The sequence below is a fragment of the Topomyia yanbarensis genome, chromosome 2 (assembly GCF_030247195.1).
Source record: "Topomyia yanbarensis strain Yona2022 chromosome 2, ASM3024719v1, whole genome shotgun sequence".
Lineage (NCBI taxonomy): Eukaryota > Metazoa > Arthropoda > Insecta > Diptera > Culicidae > Topomyia > Topomyia yanbarensis.
In genome coordinates, this window is record NC_080671.1 from 35,113,876 (window position 1) to 35,139,312 (window position 25,437).

Sequence of the window (25,437 nt, forward strand, 5' to 3'; positions counted from 1 at the left end):
TCATCGCTAGATCGTAAATCCATAGAATCGAACAACGACAATTAAATATCGTCACTATGTTCATTATTGCTGGTACTGATATGGTTCTCAAACACAAAGAGAAAACGAGTGTGCCGAGGAAATAATGAATCGCTCTGAAATTCTCGGTGTTTTATTTGAATCTTACGATTCTAGTAAAATCCATCTCAAGATTCTTGTGGATCGTCTGAAGAAATATTTCTCATGATTCTGATAAAGTTCTTCTAAGGATTCGGATAGTATGCTGCTCAAGATTCTCATGATTCAGGTAATATCCTTAGCACAATTTCGAAGGAAAGCTTGCTTGCTCAAGATTGAATTCTGGTGATTAGGGTTCGTTAAAAATTCTAATGGATCGTGCTCACTTTTCTATTAAAATTCTGCCAAATACCATGCTCAGCGATCTGGCAGAATCCCGTTCAGTATTGCAGTAGGATTCCCCTTTTGGCAACAATATTTTTCATTTCAGTCGCCAAAACTGGAACCTTATTTTAATTTTTGCCTTTCTCATATAGAAAGGTTATGCAATCACTCTGAAAAACGTCAACCTAATCCCGGCCCGGAGGGCCGAGTGCCATATCCCATTCGACTCAGTTCGTCGAGATCGGAAAAAGTCTGTATGTATGTGTATGTGTGTATGTGTGTGTATGTGTGTGTATGTGTGTGTATGTGTGTGTATGTGTGTGTGTGTATGTATGTGCGTATGTGTCAAATAATGTCACTCATTTTTCTCAGAGATGGCTGGACCGATTTGCCCAAACTTAGTCTCAAATGAAAGGTGCAACCTTCCCATTGGCTGCTATTGAATTTTGGATCGATCGGAATTCTGGTTCCGGAATTACGGGTTTCAGAGTGCGGCCACCAAGAAATTTCTCATAAAAACTATAGGAAAAATTAAAAATAGAATTTTTATTTTTGATGCTAAATGTATTCAAGGTGCATAAAACGTCGAGATTTGATGCAAACACGAAAAAATTTTTACGAAGATTCACTTTTTTGGATTTTGCACATTTTTGCCTTTCTCATATAGAAAGGTTATGCAATCACTCTGAAAAACGTCAACCTAATCCCGGCCAAATTTTTTTTTCGACTCGCATAAGGTTTCTGGATTTTAACAGGGGTGTAGTTGATGGTTTACGGAGAGGGGTTACACCCCCCCTCTACTGTTCACTCCCCTCCTTTAAAAATCTCCTTAAACCACCCCTCAGACCACCACCTCATACCCCTCCCTTTCAACCCCATCATCTTTAAACCACCACTATATTACAAAGCATACCAATTTAAGCTGGGGAGTCGTTCGTTCATGGGACTTTCGCCCTCCTCACATACCCATCCCCGCATGACAAAATGAGTTAGCAAGCAGATAACATTGATCTAATGCTGATTAGGCTAATGGAGTATAATATTTTTTTGTTTCAAGTGTTTCACCGTCGACACGTAGCTCATCAAGTTCGTGGCTGGCATGCCATTGTGTATAAGTGCAAAGTGTACTAAGAATGTAATGGACATTTCCACAATTATGTTGAACATAAAAAGCCTCCGTGCCATAGTTTAGAGAAATGAGAAAGGCAATTTGTCGCATGAAAAATTTTCCCTCCCCTAGGTTGATGGGTTTGGCGGTATTGCAAACATCATCAAGCATATTTCGTGCATCAGCTATAAAGAACCTTTGACAGACAATTGCTTTAAACTGGTTATTGCATTATGCCTCGATAGTGGTGCATCGAGGAGACCGAGAGGGATATGGGCCTTTTTTATTATTGTGTTTTTTCATACTCTGCATCATCTATTAAAGAAATGTAAAAGTAGAAGCCTGTTAATGTTGGTGTTGTAAAAATTATAGGTTTTGGAGCTAGTGTACAACTGTTATGTGCTAATCGTATGTCTATCTGTGCATGTGTTAGTCTGACTATCTGTGACAGCTGGGTAAGCGAATGGATACAAAACTGGCATATATAATGGAATAGTGGGCACTTTTTTGCCTCGCGTGCAATTTTCTGCTTCCTAGAAAAGTGACCGCAAAAAAGTGACCAACAGGTCACTTTTTTCGGCGTTCAATTCGATTCGGTTCATTCGGTAAGATCGGATTGGATAAATTAAGATACGATTAATGTTTGGGGTGCCCTATTAGGCACAAATACGTTAGGCATAAGGACGTTAGACATACGTACGTTAAGCATAATGGTCGTTAGGCATGATACGTTAGGCATAATGGACGTTAGACATAATGGACGATTGACATAATGAATGGACGTTTTTTGACAGCACTGGCTGCGGGTAGTAAGAGCGTAAACTGACCAAACTTGATTAATATTTTATCCTGCTGTATTAATATGAAGAATTGTTTTTTCGTATAAAAAATCGATAATTTAGCAACAGTAGCCTCATAAGACAATATTTGATTTGAAGAACAGCTCATGATATGAAGAATGATCTAATTCATTATTATTCATTCAACGAATATAAAATTATGGATGCAATGATTTCTTCCTCTTATTTAGTTCAATGATTGTGATATTTTTGCCATAAAAGATAAAACTACGCAAACTATTTGATACGAGAGCGACAATTTTCCATGTACTGTGACGAGCTGCCAAAACAAACATGGTGCCGTCGCGTACGTAACATCCGTAGCCAAATACTTAGCCTATCCAAAACACCGCAAGTTCCCATAAGATACGAAAATAAATTGGTAATAGCCGAGCCAGTTTAAAGCGATGTCTTGAAATAAATACATTTATTACATTCACATTTGGTTACAATTGTAACGACGATATACCCATAGGCTTGAAATGAGTTTCAACCAAATATGTTCACTTAAATGAAAATCCTTCCAGTCCAACTTTTGCAAAAAAACATGGCAATAATTTGTACGTCTCTAAGGGTGAATTAACTTGCATAGTATTGTTTATTTTGGAACCTCTCGTTTATAGTATTACGAGAGGATGGTGAAACATAGCATAGATTTTTTAACATGAAAAATGAACCTAAGGTTAAAAATTTCCACAATAAAAAAGTTATGCGTGAATTATCCATTCCCGGTCAGCATAGCAGTATAAAATTCTAACACAATACAATTGTCGTTAATGGTATATAAATATTATTTGCTAGCGTTTAGACGAATTCAAATAATCTGATTGCATGTTAAATGTGTTCTTTTCTTCTGCTTCATTAGTCTGTTTTTGGTGTACTTCTATTAGTTTGCCTTTCCACTACTGATGAATACCAAAAATATTATCGGTCAACTTATATACATCAGATTAATCACTTTGCATCTTTCTTTTTCTTTGCTCTGCATGTTTTTTTCCTTTTATTAATATATCTTGAATTAGATTCATACTGACACTTGCTAGAACAATCAATGCATATTCTCACTTATACACTAACCATCTCTCCCAGTCCAAACGTATGAACGCTCGTGCCCTTCACGATAACACAAACCTGGTCACAAGCGCGAACATGCAATCGTAATCATCTACACATATCTGCTTGCGCGATCTCGCCGACATTAAAACACCCCGGTAATTATTTGAACGTTTTTGCACTTATAAATTTGCAAAGACGGTGCTAAGCGTTAACCCACCGTTCACGCGATCATGAATAGCTCACGTCCGGAGATCCCTACCCTCCTAGCAGCCTAGACTCATGCCTTCAAAAAATGTCGCTCATATTCACTAGACAACACGTTCCATGGCGACTCACTATCTTCTAGCATCTCAACCGTACACTGAAAATTAAGCACCAGATTCGCGGTCCGTACGATCATCTAAGAACACACGCGAAAATACGAATGGACACGGTGTTATAAAATAAAATTTATACACGCGATTCCACATACACGCTAGCACACGCGACATACAAACGCCCCCGCGATCGAACGCGTTCCCTTACAAATGCCCGCGCCCTTGACGATGGTACACAAAGACGAACATGATCGCAATTGTCCACCCACAACTACGCCTAAGTTTTCGCAAACACAAAAACGCATCAATAATTTCGTGAACGCTGTAGCACTTATAATCTGATTAACGCGGTCTCAAGCGCGCACATATAAACGCTCATTCCGACGTGGTCGCAAAGTCCCTACGCCTGCATATCTGAACTGTACACTCAATATCACAATCAAAACCACGGCCTGCTGCAATTGGCAGTGTTTTAGTGAGTGACATTTCCCATCTCGTCTGCAATTGTAGTGAGTGATTCTGACGGGGAGCCCTTTCGAGAACCCTTAAGCTCTACAGCTCCAGTAGGACAACTATCGAACAAATAGTGATCCAGCAATTTATGCAGACAAGATTAGCTTATCTAGGTAGAGGAATGTGGTCGGTTGTCGGCACCCTTTTGCCTTTGGCTCATAACCGTTCTCCAATTGCATAATATAAGGATATAAGCATACCAATGGATAGTTAGAGGTCTTAGCTAATAACTGGTAAAGGAATTTAATTTATTCCGTCAATATGAAAAATGTTACTAACAATTTAGTTAAACGATCATTTTTTGTCATTGAGAAAAATGTGGCCGGCTGTCGGCACTCTAAGAAAAATTAATCACTTTCATAGAGAAAAAAAATTTATGTATTTCAACAACTACCAAAAGCACTTTTAACATCATTCCTCATAAGAAGCACAATGTGTGTATGTGAAAAACTGGTTCGCATATTACGCACGGCAGATCGCATTCATTGCAATTGAGTGAGTTTCAGGCGATCGAATAATACAAAAGTCCACGCAGGTACCCCTCCCAAATTTTTAGAAAAAAAATTAAAAATTGACACGAATCAAAAAACTGAAATTGAAATTGACAAAAATTAGTCTCCGTGGACGTAACAATCTGGTGTAAATAGTGTCACTAAGCGGTGAAAACACGGCCAGGGAGGCTTTCTCCATGTAAATTGCCAAAAAATCCCATACAACGTCATGGCTAGCTGTGTATCCGACGACAATCGTAACCGTGACATTTTCGAACATTAACGTATGTCATTTTTATGTACAGGGTGACCAAATTATGCCACACAGAGTTGAATTAGATTATTTATTATAAGTCAATAGGTTACCCAGGTAACCAATAAGCATGAACAGTCCTCCCAAATGAACAACATACACAATGTTCGGTCTAGTTCTGTGCTCATATTAAACCCACATTTTGTGTACGAACTCGAACAGACTATTTCGTACCAAAACACGCGCAGATGTTCGTCTGCACAACCGAACTCCATGTACGTACACGGTGTGCGTACACTTCTCGTACATACAGGTTCGTGGCACCAGTTTTCTCCTTCTCACTTACATCATCACTAGCGTTGACTATTTTTGCTTTGTGTCAACCGTTCTCGTGAACGTACCCGGTGTACGCGCACGGATGTTTAAACTAGAGTTTGAGCATCGTTCGTTTGGGTTCGACGTTCGAGGCGAACATGTACCTCGAAACGAAGCATGTTTGAGGTTGAACGCGTGCACGAAATTTCGCACACAGGCACAAATTTGTCGATGTTCAAGGGAAGTCTGAGCATGAAAAGAGCTTTTTAAAAACCGCTTTTGGCAAAATATGCCGCAGCCGATCTATTACTGCTGTGCCATGGAAATGTTGTTTATAGGTATTCTGCCTTCAAAATGCTGGTAATAGCAAGAAGTTTTTAAATAGTTTATTAACAGCAGGTTTACATTAATTATACACAAAAATGCTAATATGCTTCAAGAAGCATCAGAAATCCAAATAATATGCTGCTTTACAGCATATACTAGTACATACTTGGTAGTTACCTGGGTAATATCGAAATGGTTTCGAGAAGACCTCTAGAAATCAAAAATTGATGTTCGCCGTCATTCTAAAAACCAAGATGGCGGAAACTTCAAAATTCAAAAGGGTGACTTTTCCTTGGCGAGTTATCATATGAAACCGTACAATGTGGATATTTTTGATTTATCAATTTATCAGTTACATATTTATGCTTGTATATACCAACATTCAGATTCACCGCCTTCCTCATTCATCATCTTTCCAACTGACTGAAATTTCATGAAGAATCGAATGCTTGGGTGCAGAGAAAAGATAAATTCCTTCGTCAACCAAAGCATTCATTTGTTATTGTGTGGACAGTTTGAAGGCAGAAGTTGGCATCTTCTACATGTTCGAGCATAAGTAAACTGCGTAATCTATATCTGGTGCACTTTTGCTCAATAATTCCCCGCAGAGCTAGCATGGAAACAAAATTCAGTTTGCTTCTGAAAACGATCATATCCGAACCTGAATGCGCTGAAACGAACCAAACATTTCATTCATCGCGCCGGGCATGAATTGAATTTCGTTGTCTTTCATGTTCACGCAGGGATGTTAATTTTTTTGAGCTCTGGCCTACATATCCAAAATTGATCTTCATAACCATAAAAAATCCATCATGTCGAAGCTTATGACGAATTTTTTACTATAAACAAATCTGAAATCCTCCATTGTGAGTACTTTTAGAATAGAGATGTCGCCATCTTGGATCTCAACATGACATCAGACATCGATTTTTGGCATCGACTCATAAAAACCGTATCCAAAAGATCCATATGGGTTGGAATATAGAGAATTCTGCTACACCGGAAGTCGCCATCTTGCTTTTCAAAATGGAGTCGAAAATCAGTCTTAGTCAGGCTATACTCGTCAAGTCCCTCTCCAAAACACCCATATTGATTGGGTCGTGGAGAATTCAGCATTTGCCGGCAACCGACCATGTTTGGCTGCCGACAACCAATTTTAGTAGCCTTTTGAAAACTGCCTAAAAGTTGTTGCGAGCATTCCGGATGACATTCAATGTTGACTCACAAAATAGAATGAATTCACTTCGTAAATATTCAATGCGCATACTTTTTCGATCGATTTTTTTCTTTTTATAACAACAAGCAAATGATAAATAAAAACTGTTCTGTAGATTTTCACTTGTTCAAAAAATATTTTATTTGTGGAGTAGAACATAGGAGTTTGTTTGCTTCGACAATCGGCACAAAAATAACATGCTAATGTAACACACAAATAATGTTTGTCAGAATGACCATGACCATGAACGACCAGTATTGGCAACCGACCACTTTCCCCTAATACATCCATGATCGGCTGATTAGAGCTCAAATTACCTTTGTTTAGAAAACATAGCTTATTTTCGGTAGCCGACTGCCCAGAGTTTAAAAAACTTAAAAATAAACAAGAGAAGGCTAATTAAACAACTTGATAATGAACTATCCTTAAACGAATCATTAACCTTATTCTCCCATAAACCTCCAACTTCGCGATACCTATTGATGAGTCTGATGAATATTCATTCTTCCACTAAGTAAGTGAGGCATCAGTACTTTCCGTGCCGTGAACTATGGAGATGGAGACAACCGGCAATGCACAGTGCTCATCGTTTTGAATAACTTCGAAGTGGTTAGTTAAAGCGATATACTTCGGAAGAATTTTTGACAATGCAGCGCCAAGGGAAAATGGGAGTTTATTGATTGATCCTGCTGTAAGTGTGACGCAAAATTTATTTCTCGAATAATTAGAAATAGGCAGTTGGTGTATTTTTCAAAACCATGTTAACATCATCTACAAGAAACTTTGCCGAAGGTAGTAATATTTTATCTTTAATCACACGGTGCTACATCGATATTGTACTTTGAAAAGAACCTAGTATAGAGTAGTTATACAATTTGCATTTCGACTTCGTCTCATCAGAATCCGACACTAACTTAGTGAGGGGACTAAGCTAGCGCCGGATTGACGCTAGCTCCAAAACGGTGGCACTACTTGTGTTCTTAGGGTCTAGTGATTTGCTCAGGAGCACAATTAGTGTCTCCGTTTTTGGAGATAGCGTCAATCCGGCGCTAGCTTAGTTCTGTTACTAAGTTGGTGTCGAATTCTGATGAGATGAAGTCAAAACGCAAATTGTATAACTAATTTAATTAAAGGTTTAAGGTGGTTTTAAGCAATTTTCTCCTTAATGGAGAAAAACTAGTTTCTACCCAAATTTATCTCCACTAAGAAGAAATATAGCATAGTGAGCCAAGCATAGGTTGTAAATCTCGTCAAATGCAACAGAAAATAATGTATGAAAAAAGTTGTATATCCTTGAAATGTTGATTTATAGCAAAAAAAAACTATTTTTCGGAACCTACGCGGTAATTTTTCAACCGATTTTCAATTTCTTGCGGTCTTGACCTGGAAAGAAGAAAAAATGACCTTCCCAATCTGTTATTGCGTTTCACGAAAAATCAAATTTACTTCGGACAAATTTACGTTGAACAGCTTCGATGCGTTGTATATCATTTTGATAGTAGGGTGACAACTGCATAATCGAGCGTAGAACGGATCAAAGCACAATAAAGTGCCTTTAAGCAGTATACATCAGTGAAATCCTCAGTAACACGAAAAACAAAATCGAGAAGTTTGAATGCTTTGGAAATAGTGTATTCTATCTGCTCCTTAAAGTTGAATTCGGAATCACTCCTACTCCTCCTAGGTCCTTGATGGAGGATACACGTTGTAGAACAGTCCGCGAAATATTATAGTCGAACTTGACTGTGGAATGTTTGCGGGTGAAAGAGATAACTGAGCATTTAGAGATATTCAACTCCATCCTGTTGACTCTACACCAGTTTATGAATATATCCAATTGGGATTGCAGAAATTCAGCATCGGTGGGTGTTTTGATGAGGTATAAAAATTTAAAGTCGTCTGCGAATGATAGCTTCATACACTTTATCGAAAAATTGAAGTCATTCAGGTAAAGTAAAAACAAAAAAGGACCAAGATGACTGCCCTGAGGTACTCCAGAGCAAGCAGGGAATGGAGAAGTCGTGCAGTCTCCGCAATGAGCCACAAAATTCAGTAATGAGCCACAAAATCCAAGCCTGTTAAATTTCAAAACTGCAATCTGATGGTTAAGCTTGTCGAAGGCTGCGGTAAAATCGGTGTATACGGCATCTACTTGTAGTCGTGCTTGCAGGGAATTGATGATGAAAGATGTGTAGGATATTAAGTTAGTAGAAGTTGATCTTTTAGGCATGAAGCCGTTTTGTGTCTTTGCTATATAATCAGAGCAGTTATGGGTGATAAAATCCAGCACGATCTTCTCGAACAGCTTAGATACTGCTCATAATGAAGCTATCCCACGATAGTTCGAAACAACACTCGAAAACATAAGTTGTGGTTTAGCATACGACAACCGTATACCGGCCTTGGTCGTAACAGATGAAATTTCCTTAGCAGCCTCTGCTCAATGCTTTCCGTGGTGTTGCGGTTGACTATAGTACTAGCACGTAGGGTTCCGCCCTGAGTATGTGGCCAGCGTTCGTTGAGAATATGCAATATCTTGAGCTGATCTGCATGGGACGGTCAAGTACGAGGGAATAGGTTTTGTTGAACGCATTCTCACTACACGAGTGCCATTGGGAAGTCCTGGGAAGAAGTTCCTCCAAGTATCTTCCTTAACAATATCCACCTCTCCGTATTTTGACATGGGTTGTTTGAAAGCGGCGGGACTAGTACGTGATGCCAGGTCATGTAGCTTTATTTCAATACTGTCATTATCGATATATGTGCGGATGCTTATAAAATGTCATTACCTCCGACGACGTGTTTCAAGTTGTTCTGTGAAGCAAATGATTCTACTTGACTAATGTTTTTAACATAATCAGTGTAGCATGACGCAGATGGTGAAATTGCATAGTATTAACTTCCACTACGTTGAGCTTCATGTTTGCCTTCAACATTTGCTCCACTTCACGAATCAATGGTCTTACTCTGGGAGGGAGAAACAGACACTACGCACGAAGTGTAAATAAAAGCACTTGTCACGAAGCAAGAAAACTTCCGACTGTAAAAATCGATCAAGGTGGGCGACGCTTAAATGAGCAAATTTTTTTTGCGTGTCATTGATGCAAGCGTGTGACCGGCACATGACTTCAATCGTGTGATGGAAATAGAGCTAGGGACAGTATAAAATCAGTGAAATTTTTTTTTCCTGGTGCTTTACATTCATTCGAAGATAAAGTCAGACGACAGATTGGTTCCAGTATTCGAGTGAAAAGGAACACATTTTGGAACGATGTGTCTCACCTTCTATTTTAAAAATAAGATGTTTGTGCCGTTCTTTTCCTTCATTCTACCACAATATCCTAAAAATTTTCTTGCACTGATTATTAAAAACCGTTATTAAATTGAAGCTGAAAAATAGAATTTAATTTTATAAAAATTAAACTAACAGAATCCTTGACTAAGGAAACTCGCCGGTAGAGACACGTTTATCTGATTTGTGAAATATCGACCACCATTGAATAAGGGAAATGTACCGGTTTATTTTTCAAATGTAAAAAAAAATCTGCAAAAAAGTTCTTATTTATTTAATGTTACATTCGAGTGTAATTTACGATTGACGGCTCCACCTCATATCCCATAGAAACATGTGACGTTATTTTCTTCCTAAGCTGTTCATTTATTCAAATTCATCCGGCGACTGGTTGAAAAATATGTATTTGTCCTTTCACTTCAAAGCATGATATTTTTTAAACAAAATGCCTGCAAATCGCTTAAGTGGTTAAGATTCAAAAAAATATTGCCTATTCTGAAAGTACATACTGGCGAAAATATCTGTGCGAAATTTCATCCAGATCGGAGCACTAGAACCACTGAGAACTGACTTGTGTAAGAAATAAAACTGTCGCTTTGAAATGACAACAGCAAGTAGCAGCTTGCCACTGGCTGGCGCTTCGATCGGCCAGCAATCGCTATACGGGACTTGTGTGCGAACTTGGATACAATGGTGACTCACGCAAACTTCACTCGAACCTGTATGCGATGGTGATTTTCAACGTATTTTTATTTAAATGTTTACACAGGCTTTTCGGGAAAGTTTGTTCTAGCATATATGTCTGTTCTCTGTGCTAGAACTACAGCCGTTCGAAGCGCGTTGGTTCCATCCTCGTACGTAGTTAACACAAAACTTTGAACGCAATTATCTGAGAATGGAGTTTCTTGAAAAGGACCGTTGCGGTGAACGTGACATCTCAAAAACTACTCAACCGATTTTCATAAATTTTGTTTTAAATTGTTCGTATTTACATTTTCGTGTACTTGAATGGTTCCTTTTTTATCAGAATTTATTTGATTTTTTGTAATATTTTATTTTAAATTTTGAACACCTAAAACATAAATTTTGTTATCAACACAGTTTTTTTTATCGCAGAATTATTTTTTTAATGCCGAAACCGTTCAAGTACACCAGAAAACATTTTTTTATAATAGCTTACTTTCTATTTCGATTTAAGTTGAGCGGTTCGTCTGGGAGAGTGTTCACCGTAAGCCGCTGCGAAAAAATGCGCTTCGGTCACAGCAGTGGCCTGTTCATATGAAGTTGTGACAAAATTATAAAAATTGATTTATGTGGCTAAAAATCGGGTTTTTAACTAATTTTGGGTCGCTGAATCCATTTCTGATATCAGTTTTGAAATTCCATAATTCTTTTTTCGACTACTTTTATATAAACCCATTTGAAGGCGTTGGACGTTAAAGGGTTAATATACACGTTAATTACAGAAGTCAATCACATCGGATGACAGAAATGGTTGACCAACAGGTAAAAATTAATAATTTTTCAGTAGTATGATGTTCTGTAGGCAATCAATTTGTAAGAAGATTTATGAACTACAGGGCGTCTCCATACGGGTATTTTCAAAAACATAAACATAACACCTTCGGCGCAAAAATGCGTGAGATGAGGCTTTTATATGTTGGAACTACACTAAATTTTGAGTCAGATTGATAATAAGTGACCCATGGGAGACCATCTCAAAAATTGGAAGACGTATAAAGATAAATTGCTGAACTGACATTGGATTTCTCAATTAATTTTTCTTGGTGTAGGACAGACGTGGATCATTTTTGTGTGAAAAGCTCACATCTATAGTTTAGCATATTCATTCATCTTTTCAAAGAATTCAAAATAATTCCAATCGGCCGTGTAGTTCTTGAGATATCGCCATTTGAAGCTCTAAGGTACTAACAAATTTAATGAATGGAATTGAACAGAAACCCTCAGTTTTCATCCGATTGTGGTAACATTTGGAGATACTTTTATTCAAACTGGGAGAAAAATAAAACAAATATTTTGAAAAGAATTACAAGACATTCATTTTTGGGGTTTTGTCACTCGTCGTGCCACTGTGCGTGGACGCGGCCATAATGCCGATAATTTGCAATATTTTTTTCATACAACTTGTTTTTATTTTCTTCGATAGTATGACTAACAAATTGCCTTTTGCTTTTCTAAATAAAATGACTCTTTTAAAAAATCACGAACTTAACTATATGAACTGATAGCAATTTGGGTTGTAAACAGAATCAGTTTCTACGTCTAGAAAAAACGTCATATATACTTTTAGGCTGTGGACCATTTGGCGAACTTTTTTCACTTTTGATTGAAATTTGACAGTTCCAACCACAAGAGCGACCCATTCCAAATGTTGACCAATGGATAGGTATTTGGAATTTACAGCTGTAAAAACAGCTTTAAATTATGTCACTCGCAGCTTTGGAACTTAAATATCCACTAATGAAATAGCCGAAAAAACATTTGACATAACATGTTTTCGTTTTCATATTTGCCCTTTATTTTCTACTGAAAAATATCGACAACCTAAATAAAGTACAGAAAACTGTTTCCACCTTTCTTTTCACATCCTCCAACAACAATTATTTAACGGTCTAACTGTCAATTTTAACCATGCTATACAAGAGGGTTATTTTGCAAATAACTTTCGAAGTGTAAGTTTTTAACTGATAAATAAAAATAGAATATTTTAATGAATCGGATCATCTGATTAAGCTATGAGCACCCAAACACTACAAATATTATGTCGATGTCAAACTTCATGTCGAAGTAACTTGCTAATTTTTTTATCGAAACTTTGTTCATATTTATTTGCATGAATCTAGGCCTACGTTGATGATTTTCATTTTTTGAGTACACCCTCAAAAGAAACTTTAAACTGGGGCATCGCCAAATCTGACGAGTAAAGTGTCACTCATTCTAAAATTGTTTAATGAGCCACAAATTTTTAAAACTCTTCACACGATTTTCGTCATTATTACTTGTCTTTACTATAGATATGAAAATAGATTTTAATTCACATGTTTTAAATACAGGGGGCGGGCATAGCGTGGTAGGTAAATCCATTGCCTTGTACGCAGCTAACCTGGGCTTCGATTCCCAACCCCGCACATAGGGTTAGAGATTTTTCCAAAAGAAATTTCTCTAACCCGAAAAGAGGCGAATGACCCTAAGGTTGAAACCTATATAATAAAAATCAAAAAAAAAGATTTTAATACAAAGATGATATAAATTATTTTAAAACAAAAAAAATATTTTTGAATTATCAAAAAACCTGCGTAACAAAATATTTGTTTTATTCTACATTCCCATTTCTTGGATCAGAGAACATTTACAGCGTCGTCTCATTTCCATAATTACATAACGAGCATAAAATATACGTTAGGCATAGTTCATTGAGCATTTAAGCGACGCTACAGAATTACATAATTCAAACATCATAACGACTTTTTAAGATTAATAAAAATCCAAGTGAAAAAGACGCTTTTGTTGAATCCTTCCACTAGTTGTTTTTATAGTGATTATTTGCTCCTTATGTTCAAAAACTGTCGTTCTGTCTGCTAATTTGATTAATTTATTGAAATGTAAAGATTATTTGAAATATTCATATAATCTATGCGTTTTTAATATTTTACATTATAGCAAGATCGCAGTAGTGTCTTAAAACGATGCTCGAAGCGCTTGAACGCATCCAAATTCTTATTCAACATTGAATACATAGAAATACAATATATTTGATGATGGCAGTACGGATTCCCGAAAAATTCATCTGGTTAATGTTAATAAGATTTTAAAATCACAGCAAAACTTTGACAATATTTAACTATTGTGCCCAATCTAGACAAAAAATCAAGGAAACTTATTGTTCGTAAACATTTTCAAGCAAGAATACGATAAAAATGCTTTCCTTTCCTCGATGTTCACTTCTTTGTGGCTCGGAGTGACAGTTTCGTTCTGGCTGGCTATGACGTTCACATTTATTGAGTCTGTTTCTCCCTCCCAGGTCTTACTGGACCTTTCGAGAAGTCAACGGAAACACAGTTTTCCCGCAACGAGGTATAAACTATATATAAACTATAGTATATAAAGCAACGACAACAGGTTTGTTACTTCAAACAAACGATTGCAATAGAACTGTGTTGGATTCACGCATCTCAGCGGTGTTATGAACGAAATTGATTAATTTTCCGAGTTAAACCCCAACCCGATTTTCAAGCCAAAGGCCGCCAACCTATGTTTGAAACTGATTTCAAACAACGCATTTGCGTTTAGGCCATATTTTAATGGAAACAATATTTAAGCGTTAATCTAGCAATTGTTTCGTTAATTTTATTTCACGGGACGCGATGTGACAAAATAACAAGATTTTTTTTTTAATTTTCGAGCAAACCTTAGGATTTGACAGGTTTTCATGAAAACAGAGGCGACGCGTCGGTACGTTCAACCTGTTCATTGAACAGGTAAGCCAAATCAGACAAACCGAAACCCATGTCAAGTTTAAATTAACTGTAGAACCCTGCAAAATATTTTCAATAAAGGGAAAAATAAAACACATAAGTTATTCAGATTTGAACGATAAACCAACCGGTCTCCAGTAAAATTTCAGAAAATGGTTTCACCACGCACGCATCTCGTACTGTCACCACACGCTTTGGATGGAGCAGCAGCAGCAGCATGGGTGATGGCTGCAACAGCAGCCTGAGAGTTTTTTTTCTATTCTCTTTTGCACCGGTTCAAATCAAATATTGAACCAGCGTGCATTGTAGCGATGTCCATTTGCTCTGTGTGCGAAACGAGAGCGCTTTTTTTTTCAAAATTTTTCACCACGCTTCACAGTTGTGCCATACGTTCACAGCTGCCCTTGGGACATCTATCTTCTATATCTATAAAAGTCAATGTTTGTACATATATGATTAATGGACTCCCAAACGGCTTAGCCGATTGCCGTAAAAATTTATACATAGTAGGCATTTGTTATGGAGCGTGTTTGTTTGCTCTTGGTTGGGGATTATCTGCCCGCCAGATGGCGTTTCGGAATAAATTGTGTTTTCTTCCTATTTCGTTGAAAGTCGCAGCAACGCGCGATGGGTATTGGCTTGTTTATTTGTTGTACCGTCACCAACAGACCCCTTGGCCCCAATGGTGGTTACTTAAACTAATTACATTTCAGAATACGAATTATTTTAGTTTTTATCGAATTCCTTGTCAGATTGAAGTCAAACGCCGTCGCCACACTGTTGAACACACGCTGGAGTCCGGTAAGAGCGCTCTGGCGCCCATAGTTCTCCTGAACGGGACTCGCAGAAGAGAGTTATTGCGCAGAGCTCGAACGCGAACTTGAAGATCGAGGCGTCCGAGGATTGTAGGGCAATCCACCCTGGCAGACAGTAAGTCCGAGACGAACAGGGCTCGTGAGCAGTCGCTCCGGATCCTTAGAGTATCGAGCTGTAGTAACTGACAACGGTTTTCGTAGCTCGGAAGCTGAAATCTGTTTTGCCAAGGAAGATGTCGGAGTGCAAAGCGTATGAAGAAGCTCGGCATCGGTTTTATCCCGTATTTGTTGAAAAATTTTCATGTCGTCGGCAAAAGAAAGGCGGGGTCCTTGTAATTTGATGTTGACGTCATTAAAGTAGAGGAGGAATATCACTGGACCGAGATGGCTTCCTTGTGGGATGCCGGATGTAGCGAAGAATGGTGTAGATAGACAGTCCTTAATGCTGATTTGGAGTTGCCTTCCATCGAGGTAGGAACGAAACCAGCGCAGTAGTTGTCCATGAATACCGAGTTTGTCCAGCTTCGCTATTGCGATATCATGATTGATTTTGTCGAAGGCCGCAGATAAATCCATGTAAATAGCATCGGTTTGCAATCCGTCAGCGAATCCATCGAGTACATATGTTGTGAACGAGAGCAGGTTAGAAGTTGTCGATCGTTTAGGCATAAAGCCGTGTTGATCGTCTGCAATGTAGTGTTTGCAGTGAAAGAAAAGAGGGTCTAAGACAACCAGCTCGAATAGTTTTGATACTGCACTTAAACACGAGATTCCCCGATAATTGTCAATGTTCGATTTGTTTCCTTTTTTGTGAACTGGAAACATGTGCGCTGCTTTCCAGCAGGAAGGGAATGTTCCAGTATTGAGTGATAGCACAAAGACTCGCCGAAGTGGTTCAAGAAGCCCGCTGATGCACTTTTTGACAAAAATCGAGGGAACGCCATCTGGGCCCGGGGAACTAGATGCTTTCAGCTTGGAATTTGCTGCAAGAATGGCTGTTAGTTATCAGCACGTATGGATTTGGTTGGTTCAACGAAAGTAATGAACGATCTTTATGCTTCGTAAACATTGTTTGTTCTTTGCATTTACACATGAAAACATGTCTACTGAAAATGTAAAATGGACATAATGGAGTTCATTCGAATCGTTTCGCGTTCTATTGCAATAATGTTAAAAATCTCTTTCTTACGACATTTTGCGAGAAAAATGAATTTTCTGGAATTGCATATGGAAATTTAATTTCTCTCCTGTTTGGTAGAATTAATGGATAATTTCAAACAGGTTAATAAATATTTCAACCTATCTTATACAGAAGAAGGAATAATTCTCGGTGTACAAAATAAGATTTTACATTGGAGGTTAATTCGAATGATAACATGACTTATGAGTATTCAATAATGCCTTTGGACATGGTTGTTGAAATTTAAGTTGAGAAATCTTTTTCAATACGAAGTAAGTGGTGCCTATACGGATGTAATATATCCTCTCTGCTTTTTTCTGCGGGACTCTCTTGACGCTTTGCTCAACTCCTGCGATCAGAAAAACCCGTCCGCCGAACATTTTTCGTTGGTACTATTCGTTCGATGTTAGAATCGTCGATTTTGAGGGATTTTGTGGTGGAACCACGTGTCGCCTCTGCATGAAAATACACTTGTTTTTATAATGTTAAGGGTGACATGGAACAGATATGCTTGGAACGGCAGTACACTAGACAACTGGTTTCAGGGCGACATTACCGGGGGCTCTAGTGCTATCATATGTGAGAGACTCGCTGTCCACGCGAACATTTATGAACCCTCGAGAATATGCAGCTTATCCCACGGTTATCCAATTCAGTATACAACATACGCGACACACAAACGTCCATGTGATTAAACACGTTACCATACAAACGCTCGAACTATTCGCGATCATCCACGCACGCCATCGCTCACTATCTCGAATATATAAAACACATCGGTGATTAGGTGGACGTTTTAGCACTTATAAGTTTATAAACACGTTATACAGCGCGGACATATAAACGCTCGGTACCACGCGATAATGAAATTTTCACGTCCTCATATCTGAACCGTATACTCATTATCACAATCAGAATAACGATCTGTTGTAATTTGTCTTAAGTAATGTTTTAGTATGCGAAATTTTCCATCTCGTCAGCAATTGTAGTAAATGATTCTGATAGGAAGTTCTTCCTACAATTCAGCTCTGCAGCTCCAATTGGATCTCACTCAAAAAATGTCTTTAGTGGGACAATTATGCATGGAGTATGGATCTAAAACTAGACAAATCAAAGCATGCTTGCCCCAGTGCAATACGCGCATTAGCCAATCTGTTAGCCTATTGTCAAGGAAAGTTCGTTTCCCGTTGCGTTGTGGTAACGGTGTCACTACGATTGTGAATACAGCTAGGGTGAAGTGCCTATTTTCACCATACTAAGGAGGGCGTCTCACTGATTCATTAATTACTCGGCCTACAAACAATAGAAAGCGTACAAATTGGCATCAACAGCTTTGCTTCGTTGTTAAGTACCAAGATAATAACATACATGCGCTGAAAACAGTGAAATTCTCGTGTTTGAGCGCAACGAAAACACGAATCGCCCCTATTGTTGCGCTACCATTTGACTCAATGCGTTAAACAAAGATGGCATACACTGCTCTAACCAACGGCTTCAAATAGGTAGCGTGATAATAGAAACATAGCGATAATGGGCTCATCACCCTACTTAAAACATGTGTAAGTGATAACGACGATGAAGTACTCTGGGGGCGAACTTAGCGTAGTTGGTAAATCGATTGCCTTGTACGCAGTTCATCTGGGTTTGATTTCCAACCTCGCACATAGCGTTAAAGATTCATCTAAACTGATTTCTCTCAAATCTTTATAAGCGAAATAAAATAAAAGATTATGTACTCTGATTCTACATTGAAGCTGACTCGACAGAAAGGTCTCTTGACATAATGCATACACACAACTTATTGCAGCAGAAATATCTGTCAATAGGTGTAATGCTGCACACGCATCCGATGATTGGGACGTGGCAAAAACAACTAGTTGATTTTGAAAACATGTCAACTGAATGTTTAAAAATTTATAATTTTATTCGAAAACCAAACTTCTCGACTCAATTTCAACTGAATAAAATTTCTACTTTTGACAATATTTAGTTCTTCTATACTCGGCCTGAGCTGAGAACGAGAAATGTTATATTTTATAACATTTAGCGATGAAGATTCGAATTGGATAAAAGGCGACACGGGACAGGCATCCGTGGAACGACCTTTGATTGTCCTGTGGTACTGCTGCGGCCTGTCGAATGCAACCGAACTGGTAATTTCACCAACGGAGAATCTAAATAGGTCAACATAACCATTCCGAGCCATCGCTGCGACATGCACCTGTCAGAATAGCACAACATCTGTTTTGCGTGTCACGTGTCGGTGAAGTTTCATTCTACTGCATTAGCGATTGAGCGATTACACAACCCTTCGCAGCCCAACAGCCCCATACCAAAGCCTTTCAATTTCATTGATGGATTATTGCGCTGCCCCGATTCAGAGGAAATGCGTTAAGGCCCAAACAGAATGCTCCGTCACGGACGCAGCGCGGCTGGCACCGTTTGAAAATTGGTAACGCTGACGAGACAACATCGCATAACACACTACAGAAAGCAATCCATGACTAGACAGATTTTCCGAATCGAGCTTTGACTCTTCGTCAGTGACGGAGCCTTCTGTTCAGCTTTCATTACTCACGTTTTCATTTGTCCATTTCAGGACGCAGCAGGTCCGCGACAACGATAATTGAAATTGGTTTATACCTATACGCTATTCCCGTGTCGACCTGGTCAGCCAGCACTTGCGCTAAAAAATTAATTACATTCGTCATTTCCCTGCTCCAGCAGCGGGACTGAATAATTGACAAAGCTGGTACCAGAAAATTACCCTACACGTATGAACCACTGCTCGATATTCACGCGAACAACAACATAGCACTATATATAAATGTAGACCAAGGGCAATTCGATTCCGATCGCCCCTTCTCCAAGTGCGGAATATTAAAGCATTGTGAGAATTTAGACCCTTCGGGTGGGAAATTTTGCCACGTTTTCACGCTACATTGTTGTGTAATTTTGTGATCATACTCCACTTAGGCTGTGAAGCATTTGATAGATGTTTTAACTTTTGATTAAAATCTGACAGTTCGAAAGTTACTTGCAAAATAACCTGGAACGCCAAATGGTTAACATCCTTAAACAGGGTGGCGATTCCTGGGAAAAACCTGGAAAATCGGGGAATTTCAGGGAATTTTAGTTGACCTGGAAAAACCTGGAATTTTCAGGGAATTTGTATTCAAATCAGGGAGAAATTTCGACCTGGTGTTAATAATTTTTTATAAATGCGACTGGAAAATATTGGCTCAAATATTCGGTTGAACGCACTTATTCCCTTCAACACATTTTATACAAGGGAGAATAACTATATATTCGATCCATCCCATAATTACAACTTCTCACAACCATGGTTATATGGGTCATCCCCCGTCAGATTTACAACCAAAATTTGAATTCGTTCCAAATTTTTTTCTTGCATTCTTTAGCTTAAAATAATTGACACATATTTTTTGTTTTGGCTGAATATGATAACTTTTTCAAGTTATTAGATTTTTAACTTTTGAAGTTTATAAAAACGAACACTTTTGAATCACTGATAACTCGAAAAGTATTTGATGCATGGAAAAAATATTATTTACAAAAAGTTGTTTTTGCATGAGCTTACCGAAAAAAACAAAAAGAAATATTTTTGTTATATAACTTATGAAAGCTGCAATTATTATAATTATTATAAACAAATTGATTAAATATCAAGAATCATGTTTAATCTTTTTTTGTGAAAAAAAACCTGGAGTGGATATCAAAATACTATGCGAGATATTACAGTTATATACTGAAGACAATCCAATTTTACACTAAACGACCAGTGACCTGTTATAATTGTATTATCTCATGATGTAATGGGAGATCCATTCCGATTTTTTTACCTAATCTAAATGATTTCAAAAAAAAAATAAAATGCTTTTGGTTCAACTTAAAAAAATTTGCTTCTGTATTTGCAGAATACATAAGTTACATAGCAAAAACAAATATGCATTGCAAAAACAATTTCGATGACCTCAAGCGAAAAGGCAACTTTTAATATTTAATATTTTTTTTCTACTCTTTTTTTTTTTGAATAGTTTCTGAGTAGAAAATTCTATGATTCCAGTGGATACTGAGTAGGTGTAATTGCCTACGGGTCCGCTACCCCCCTTTTGGCCTTTCATACAGTGGTATGCTGAGTGCAGGATTGTAACGAATTTTGAGCGTACTGTTAAGTAGTCACTCGCACCTAAGTGACTAAACCATATACGGTTAGTTTATAAATAGAGGTGACGCGTACCCGTTTGAGTCAGTTTTTGTTCTTATGTCGAACGGGTAAGACCATGGCTGCAGCGTCTAGGCACTACACTAAGCGGTAGACGCTATGCATTTTCGGCAGCGGTGGCCGTGTGCGGATTTTTCGGGTACCAGCACGGTGTGTGCTGCTTAAGAGTGTTGCGTTTGAAAAAAATATATTTATTTTTATGCATGCGTGTGCGTTGTAACTTGTTAATCCATGTTTACGGCGCTTTGTAGCTGCGTAGGGTAAAGATCCTATTGGTTTTCATGTTTCATATTTCGGTTATATGTTTTTTATGATTAAGGCATCTGACAACGTGCTTCTGTAGTTATTGCACTGTTCAGCAGCGTAGTATTTTATATAGGAGAGTACACTCAGGTTTTTTTACGCGGATTTTGAAACAAACAAAATGAAAACAGGCGAGTGAACAAGAACGTGAGTCGATATGTGTGATAGATAAAATTCATTTGAACGCTCTTGAAAAAAGCTACATTTTTAATGTCACCGTGGTCGTGTCCTGTACACAACCCTTTAATTTTTTTGCTTATATGACCAATTTTGGGATTTGTAATCAACTAATTCTCAACGGTGTAAACTTGTTTTATTCAAGCTCTTTCAAGTACTAGCCATAGAGTTAATTCTAAGCGCAACTCAATTCCACTCGCGTTAAGTGCTAGTCCATAGCGGCATTAGGTAACGCACAGCTTTCATATCTGACAGACAGAATTATTAAGCAACTAAATAAAGTTGTGAAGACCGCTCCGGGGTCAAATTATCAGATAGATGACGATTGTTAACAATCTCTGTGGCAAACCCAAGAATTTTGACATCCATATTGCTATATTGCTAGGATTCTTTGAAATTTACAAATAGTATTTCAAAGCTGGGACACACCTCCAGAACCGGTTGTCCGGAAACAAGATCTCATACGATTCCTTATAGCAGATTTAAAAAAGTAGATGACTTCCTGATTCCAAACCATCTACGAATATTTAAATATGTTTAAAATTATAATAGTAATGACCATTACCCTGTCAATCTGCTATGCGGTAGAAACGACCAAAAAGTTCCCCTCAGGCCCATTTACTACATCTTCAATTTTATCTCACTAAAATTTATGCCTAATGATGTACTATGATGTCACCAAGTTTCAGGTTCTAGTTATGGAAAGCAAATTGTAATTTTAAATGAAATCTGGAAAGGTACTCGCGTACTATGTCGTTACCTAACGGTTAAACACTCAACTCCGCCTAAAAATTCAACGTTTTCGATATGGGTTTCCGTATATAATAGAACTGTATGAGGATGACTTTCGTAAGCTCCAGTTTCAATGTCGCCTTCCGCTAACAGACGGGCGGATACGGCAATATTTAAAATCAACAAATAGTGTATTTAACCGAAGTTTGTCTCCCTTTTGCTGCGAAGCTTCACTCATCTCACAACGTGCTGCTATTGCCAGATTGCATTAAAAATCGCTTTATTTATTTGTTTGTATTTATTATATTCCAGGATGGAATTTCCAACTGACCTTTTCACTGCCGTTCAAAGCATAATTGTCTTATGTATAGAGGGAATCTCATAGAACATGGGACGAATACAATCTCAACGGCATTTTAGAGGGTTCTTAATTTCTGAAATGACGAATTGGTGGGAAATGGCAGGCAAATGAGAGACTAAAAAACTGTTTGTCTCAAATCACAAGTAAACTTATCAAAAACCGGTTTCTATAATTTGTTCGCAGACCTGTCTGTTTTTTCTTGTGAATATTCGACATTTTCTTGAATTATGCCCCTATTTTAAAGTTGTGGAAAAGTGCTGGATGATTTTGTATCAACAACGCAATCATTATTTACCCTCCGGAAGTCGCGGAAATGGCCCACTGAACGAGCAGCCGCTGGTGCGCTCAGACGATTTCGCTAGATTTTCAGAGCAGCGTGCACTCAGTGCACTAGCACGACTTCCGGAAGCTTCAAAAGAAGAATCCAAATCTAACCAGAACATAAAAAGCGGATTATTACTGCACAGAAGTGGTTAAACCGTTTCTGTAAACAATCTTCTTAGTACATATTCTGAAATACCTTCCTGTTGGTATGAAGTTTTTACTGGTTCACCCACTGTTGCAGAAGACCTGCTTAACCAATTATTTCTTGAGAAACTTAGACTTCTATATCGTTCAGAATTACTTTAATACTTCATTTCGTTACATGCCATGAAGCTTGGTTGAAGTCTTCTACGTCCAAGTTTTGTAATCCATTGCCACACAGGAAAAAATGGTAGAATATCTACGTTACAATTTTCGAAGAAGTGTTTAGCCCTCATATTCTGCCTATCACTATAATTCGAAGTAATCAATACCTTCAATGACTTCGTTCCTTGATGATGCTTCGAATTATGCACAAACACATTTGATGTTTTTATTTTATTATTATTTTATTAGTGTACGATCAGAATGTTTGTCTCACTATCGAATCCATTTGGTCGTTTCTTAAGATTGTATTTTGCATTTCTTTTTTATGTAGCTGATCTCAATCGAGTATTAGAAGTTTTGGAAACAGTGTGAATAGAGCTTGCCGATTAGCCAAGCTTTTTAGAACTATTCCAATGAGATATCTTTCCGTTTGGACCGCACATATTATTTCTAATACGCATTTCATTCGACCCATTTTTGAAAGCGCATTTAACATGTCAACGAATTATGTATTTTGAGATTAAAAAGACATACGTCCATATTTGTGAAAAATATTTCATTTTTGGTTGAATACATCAAGAGATCTATGTGTTTTAAGGTTTCCATATTTTGTCGCAAACAAACTTTACATTGAAAATTGATGTAAGAATGGGTTACGACCACCTTCAAGTGTATTTGGAATATGATAGAGTATGTTAAAACGGTGCCTACTTAACCCTCCGGAAGTCGCGCATATGGCCCACTGAATGAGCAGCCGCAGTTGCCCAAAGACAATTTACTAGCTTTTCAAAGCAGCGTGCACTCAGTGCACCAGCACGACTGCCAGAAGGTTAACGGAAGATCCCAGACTCATAACACTATGAGAAAATTCATCCCTAAAATGTCAATCCGCTAATTTTTCCAGAACACTAGCTCCTCCTTTTATGCACGGTCCCATACACTCATTTGCTTGTCGGTATCGCGAATATTATCACAGCCCCAACCAAAACTATATTTAAAATAACCGTTATATTAGGCGAAGCATTGTTTTCGAGTGTTATGTCTGTTGGTCTGTGATTTCCATAAGCACCACGATGAGTATGCAATGCATTGATCCAAGATTTGTCACAATCAGGCCTCTAGAAAACATTTTATTTAAAATTTTAGAGGATGAAATTTGTTTAGATTTGGAAATATTTAAATTACATGGCATTTAAAAGACCAAAAGTGGTTGGATTGAAGTGGAAGATACAAAAGGTTTAAAACTAACTAAAAATGCAAAAATGGTGTAAGCTCAAACGATAGACATTGAAAAATGTGAATTTAATTTGATTTGTTTGAGCACTCTGGAAAAAATTTAAGAAGGTCTGGAAAAACCTGGAAAATCAGGGAATTTCATTTTCAGAAATGAGTCGACACCCTGTTAAAATGCCCCAGTTTTTAAAACTTTCCAATCGTATGTATCACCGCCCGTCAGTGTTGTCACCGCCTGCTAGGTTAATGGTACACGCCATTAGCGTTGTTTGGAATCGCTGCTGTCAATACCGAACACACCGTTAGCATTGATCTTCAGCCCACTTAGCGAGCAAATGCTAATTAATCGACCCGTACATGATGTTACCATTCCAACGATTATTATTCTGACCTGTATCGGAAAAAAACACTCTGACTGTAACTCAAACAAACCATAAATCGTGCCGCGAACCGGCTCCCAACTACTAATACTTCAGGGTACCTAATTTCAATTAGTTCCAACGTTGCGATTGTCAGTGCGCGACAACTCGAGGACAATCCACACAGATCATCCCGTTCTTCGCAAGTGCAGCCGGCCGGCCCCGGTACGTACGTACGTTATCATCATCAGGAATGAAGAAGCCACGGCAATTTATCAAAATCTGTCCACCTCCCGGACATCACCGGCTCTAGTACGACCATCCCGAGACCCATCGTTTTTTTCTTCGAGCCGCGGGGAGGTCGAGTTGATTTGCTACAATTTCGTAATCAAACTAATCTATTCGCCGTGCTCCGCCGGCTCCGTCGATTCTATGCGTCGTCATCGGTAGAATACAGTGTGGCTGTGAGATGGCAGCCAGTTATTGCGCGAGGCTAGAGTGACAGAGAGAGATAGATGAAAAAAATGTAACATACGCAAACCGTATACGACTGATATCGCATCATCATTATTACGCTAATGCGTTTGTCCGGGCAATCAACGGAACCCATTAGACGACCTGTTTTTAAGGCACTGTTCGGGCTCATTAAAATGCTTGTGCTACGGATTGCTGCGTCAAGGATACGGGTATTATGGAAATTTACTACTGAAAGTAATGGAATGTCCACAACCAATAGCAAAACTCCCCTAAATGTATTGGAACCCTGTGGTAAACTGAAAAAATAACAAAATATCCAC

The 25,437-nt window shown here is 38.1% G+C and overlaps 1 protein-coding gene across 1 annotated transcript in view; it reads left to right on the forward strand.

Moving 5' to 3' along the window:
• The window catches only part of LOC131679417 (uncharacterized), a 183,377-nt gene that overhangs the window by 135,268 nt on the left and 22,672 nt on the right, over nucleotides 1-25,437 (forward strand). The gene's annotated exons all lie outside the window — the stretch shown is intronic.